Here is a 6,000-nt window from a genome sequence, read left to right as displayed (position 1 = left end):
TTCCAATAGATTTTGTTTTGAAATTTGTTATTTCCAAATACTCTGGAAGAACCAGAAATTCTGTCTTCCTGTAGGGTCTTGGAACAGACTGCTGGAGTGGGAGGCCTCTGGCAGAGTTCTGGGTACACAGGAATCACACATTGAGAGCAAAGTTCCTTCGAGTTTGAAAAGATTTCATCCGTATCTTTGACTTTAAAAAACATCTGTCTTCATCCATTTCCAGCATATTTATTTAATTTGAGACAGATGACTCTCATTAGCCTGTTGGTGGGGCTTGGTCCCCTGAGGCAGTGTTGGGCTCTCCACTGCTGGCTGTTGCTTTTTCAGTTTCTGAATGAAGAGCTTTATGACTTCCTCATTAGAACAGACACAAGTATAATAGGTCAGAAGCCAGACCATTTTTTTCAGCAGTAGAGTTTATCAGTTCACCTACATATTTCCAAGTCTGTATTCGGATAGCATATTTTAAGAAATTGAAAAAAAAATCACTGGATGCCAAACCCCTCATTTTTCAAAATAGTTTCTACTAGTGCACTGTCTCCTCATTACTTATCTGCTTTCTGTTTGCAATAAAGCTGCAATAAATCAGCACATTCCTGGTATTGACTGGTATTCCTGGTACCTACTCACAATTATGGTCAGACCAACAGTAGTTAGGAAAACTCAGTGAAGCTGATTTCTAAGAAACTAACAGGCTGAAGTGCTGGCCCTAAAGAGCTGGCAAAAGAAGGGATCAAATTGCTTTGTTCAGCTTTCTTTTAACCAGACACTTACTGCACATATTAGGGGAAACACATTCTGCCGTAATAATTTGTTCGTAATTAAGATTTTCCTTTCTCCAGTGTGGGAAAAGAAACATGTTCAGGTGGCCTCACTGGTGTCCAAGTCTGACTATTCATGAGTCTGACTATTTGATACAGGGAAGTAATTAGATTTACTTTTTCTTTTTTTAACTGGAATTTTGTGTGCTAGGGAATAGAAAAAAATTATTAATCATCTCATCCGTGGCTTAAAATCTATGCCAAGAAGATGACTGGGAAGTTCTTAAATTAAAATTCATATTCTACAGAAAGAAAATCCCTTTCTATCAAAAAATATCTGGTTTTTGTTTTTTGGTAGTTATACATTTTCAGTTCACAGACCAGCCAGTTTGTTTGCAGAGATTAAAAGACTATTATTTTTTAAATTTAGAATCTTTCATCGCATTGCTTGATTCTCAAATGCTTTACATTTCTCTGCTCCATGAATCTGGAAAAGATTGATACAAAAGTGGGAGGCTGTGGAAAAGGAAGAACATCTGACTCACACAATTAGAAACCATGGCCAAACCACTCTGCAAGGAGGAGGTACAATGTCCTGGGAAAAATGAAAACTAGCTGTTGGAAACAAGAAACGCCAACTGCGTTCAATAGGTCTGTGTGAATCTGTGTATTTGGTGTACTGCTCTAAACATGTACTTACCTACACTCATTTAAAATTAATGTGAGACACACTGACACAAGTAATGACTGAATTAATGAAACCAATTAAACTAAATGCAAACTTACTAGGGCCTCTCTGTATTTGAAAGAATAGTTTGGATATTTATATATTAAATTGTGTGTATTTCTGTAAATATTAATAAGATTGATAATTACATAAGTAAAACAAGTTTTGTTCTGACTGAAAATCCATTTTTATCCTCAAAAGTTGTTTAATTAAAAGTCTGTGCTCAAAGACAACTCTGTTTTAGAAAAGAAAAAACTCCTTTTTGATTTTTTGATCTGTTATAGTAGACTGAAGTTAGCCATGTGACTTAAGCAAGGTATCATCTTTTTTTTTATTACTAGATACCTTTTATTGCTTATTTGCCTCTATTGTATACATGGGAGGTCTGTTTTTAATGAGCAGAAGTTTATACAGTGATGTTCTTTATTAAATGGATCGACAGCTGAGATTTCAAAATATTTCCTTTGCACATGAGAATTTAAGTAACCAGGGTGTCATTACTGTGAGAATTCAGCAGGGCATAGGGGATGTCTCCAAATGCAATAAGGTGGAGAGGCCTGATGGAGACAGGAGCAGCACAGACAATGACAAGTGCTGGCTAAGGTCCCAGCCCTCAGGGACAGTCACCGTCACCTGTAGCAGGAGCAGTGCGAGGGATGGTGGATACGGGGACAGACACTGAGGCTTGTTCCCTCCATATTAGACCCCAGATTGGCTAGAGGGCATAGGTGCTTAAGATTATTCCTTTTTTCATGCAGTGGACTAAAACATTTCATTCTTTCCAATTTGATTAGTAATAGGGGCAGAAAAGTTTTCTGTTGGAGCTGTGACAAACATTGCTTGGGCTGGGTTACCTGTATGTGATGGAAAACATGAACAACACAGACAACTGTGGGAAAACGTGGATCCAGAAGATGCAGTAAAAGGAGAAGGAGCAGCAAAACCAACTCTATAGTATATGCTGCTGGAGCAACAACTGCAACAATTAATAACAAATCCTATGAATAATTATTAAACTCCACTAATAACAAGCAGCAAATCCAACAGAAAATACACAAAAAGCAGTGCTTTTAGCAATTATAGCAATGCCTTGCCTAACATTGCAGTTAGAAAAGCAGCAATTTAAGGGAGAACTTAAAGCAATTTCTGCATGTGAACCCATGAGGGCTGAAGTCCCTACTGTGGCACTGGGAGATGCTACAGGAAATATGGAAGTCCTCTTAAAATGGAGTAAAGTCACCTCAGAAGTCACTGCAAAAACTTTTGAGATTCAATAACTTGCAAAGGGAGGCAAGAGCCACCCAGATGGATTATTGTCTCACTGGGAAATGCTACACAGTGAGTATGAGGTGCAGGGTGGTAAAGCCACCATAGATAGATGTCTATGCAGCCTATCCAGATAACACTGATCCAAGTAAGAAAACTTAGTGTTGGTGAATCAGGCAGAAAACAACCCGGAAAACCAGCCTTGAGCAGTAGCTTAATAGTTCACAGTTCTGTATGTACATGGAGACTGAAAACTTGGGCAAAGGTGACACGGAGCAAAGCAAACTGAAACAACCTTGATGTATCTTTGAGATAGAATTTGGTCCCACTAGTGGTTTGTATTTCAGCTACAAGAGGCAAACTCTCTGATGAAAAATTACTTGAAAATGGTACTGGGCTATGAACTGAGAGTGGTGAGAGTAATGCATCTTGTAAGGGTTAAACCCAAATGTTGAACCCTTTTTGGCATAGTTTGGCTTACATTATTCTACATGTTGTCAGATAACATGAAGACTTAGTTTCAAGAGGCACATGGATGAACAGAGAGGTCTTTTCTTATTTTGCCTTGTGTTCAGGAGGTAACAAGAACAGAGGCTGCCCATTTGTGTGGCACCTCAGTCTGTATTCAGAACCTAGGGAAGATCCACCAGATAATGCTGTTTGTCATGTCCATGTACATAGTTGGGCTGCCTCTGTGATGATATACATTTCTAGCCTATGCACAGGAAGACAAGTAAGATGTTAACTGTTACTAAGCAACTGTGGTACCTAGTAATATAGGCCTAAGTTTGGGCTGCATGGGCCTGGCTCCTGAAAGAGTCTTGGAACATTTAATGGAAAAATACTGTCCTTCTGACACTCACTTGTTGATCATCAGCCAATATCCTGCCGAAAACAGAGCTGAGACAGCAGGGAGATGTCTGTAGCCCAAAGGAACCTGAGGGAGGAAAGAAAGCGCCTTGGAGTGCCGTGTAGTATCAGAGCTCTGGGGAAATATTTGGGAAGCAGACCGCTCCCGCAAACCCTCTGTGACTGTCCAAAATTCTCCAATCAAGACAGATTTTGTCCAGGGTCAGAGAACCTTGTGTTTTGTACACACTGTTCAGCAGATGGTTGATCAGCTTCCTTTATTCTAAGCTTTCCTGGGGATGATAATCCCCAATATAGTGGCAGGACAGGGAATAGAAAGCACCCAAAAAGAAACAATATGTTCTTTGGGCTTTTCACCATTTGAATGACTATGTGGAAGGCAGCCCAACAAAACACTGGAGTTCTTCCGGGAATATGATCGAAGTTTGTTCTTTGGTAGTAAGTGAAGCATCCAAATCTAATGTTTACTCAACGTCTTGGACTAATGAAACATGAGAGGAGTCCAGGAAGGGACGATATTTATATAGCCACACCTGATATAACACAGGCAAACAGCACGGGGCCCAGAATTCAGAGCACCTCGCTGCACGTTCTGGGCCCTGAGAGGTTCAGAGCCTCCTGTTTAGAGAAATTGATTTGCAGGTAGGTGATACACCTTGATGTCTCTAACAACCACTTTGTGGGCAAAGCAGAGCTCTTGCAGAATGTGCAAACTGCCCGGGAGTCTCCATGTCAGTTCACCTAGACGTTGAGTCAGGCATGAATAGACAAAACACGAGGTATGAGGAAAATCCTGAAGAATTAAACTGCCTTTCATCAAGAATTAAGATAAGCCATTTTTAGGTTAGGTAAGATTTTCGCTGGAATCTCCTGTTCCATCTAGCAACAAAGGAAACTTTTGAGATAGTTTCAATGAACATGAAACCATTAGCTGATTTACTTGGAACAGGAAACAGAAAGTCCACTACAGTATAGGGAATATCTGTATAGATTCATTTGGCAAGATACAAAGCCAAATGTATAGTATTCTAGATTTTACTCTGTAGATGAGTGCTTCTGAATGGTGTTATTACACCTGGGGGATTTTGGTTACTACTCAGTGGCTGACACAATTAATTACTACTTTAGCATGTGTGTGTAATGTGGTCAGTATAAACTCTCTGAAAAAACTTGTACATAACTCTTTCAAGAGAGACATATAATTGCTTTGCTACAGGTAAAAGTTAATTTCTGGTATTTCTTAGTATTCTATTGCCTTTTAATTTATTAGTAAAAGGTTTTGAATAGGCTGCGGAGTTCAGTGCTACAATGAGAACTTATTCCTTGTTCCAATGAATACATAATAGAACTGGGTTCTTTGACAGTGTTTTGCTTGGAATAGTGCTCACAAGCCAGAAACAGCATTGGTATGAAACCTTGGCATAGTTTTGCTAAGGGTTGTGTACTTTTGTTCAGCATACTGCTTGCAAACTGCTAGATGATGACTGCTGGTCAGAAACTCTTCTCCACCATTTCATGTGATAAGGAAAGAAATGCAGGTTTGTATAAAAGATCTGTGTTACAGAAATACACATACAGGTGATTTTAACTTCATCTAAGATCACTGTCTATCTAATAGAGCTGCCTAAATTTTCCAGAGGGCTTAGGGCAAAAGATTGTAGCCTTTTCAATGCAAAACCTATTACATAAAGTGAAGGCCCTTTTCAACCTATCAAAGGAAGAAGTTCAAAGCAAACTCTCCCTTCAAGACACAGAATTATGCCCATGCTAAAATACAAATTTCAGCTTGTTGTTCTAATCTGTTTCACAATACAAAAATGCAGGAATTTTGCTACCTAGAATTCAAAAATAAGAAAAAAGAAATTAAGTGGGAAAAAACTTCTCCTCCTCCTAATTTTGAGAGGGCTAAGCACTGCCACTTGATGGATGTTTCTGCCATTTCTATTGCACAACTAAAAGAACCAAAGAAAAACCAAATACCCAGAAGAAATACTGGGAAGTGCATGCTGCTATTACAACAGAGCAAACTAGAGTGCAGGGTTACCTGTGGTCTTTCACCCCTATGAAAGACATGACCAACTGAGAAGTTGAGTCCCAGGGACCAGGACATCCTTAGAAGCACACCTGAGGAGGAAGTTCATGCTTGGGAACTAAAACCATTAAGACCATTCTTTGCAGTTTAGCAATCTTCAACCCTGAAATGGATTATGTTGCAGATATTCCCCAGATGAGAAGTCCTGAAAGCCAGGACTCCATAGAAGCAGGCTGAATGAGTTAGAACGGAAGCAGCCAAGCCACTCTAACAAGGTACTGCGTGATAACAGAAGCCCTTTAAAAAAATAAATTAATGAAATATAACTCATTCAAACAAATCAC

The sequence above is a fragment of the Manacus candei genome, unplaced genomic scaffold (assembly GCF_025592945.1).
Source record: "Manacus candei isolate 608988 ecotype Guabito, Panama unplaced genomic scaffold, ASM2559294v1 h1tg000005l, whole genome shotgun sequence".
Classification (NCBI taxonomy): Eukaryota; Metazoa; Chordata; class Aves; order Passeriformes; family Pipridae; genus Manacus; species Manacus candei.
This window is presented reverse-complemented; position numbering follows the sequence as displayed.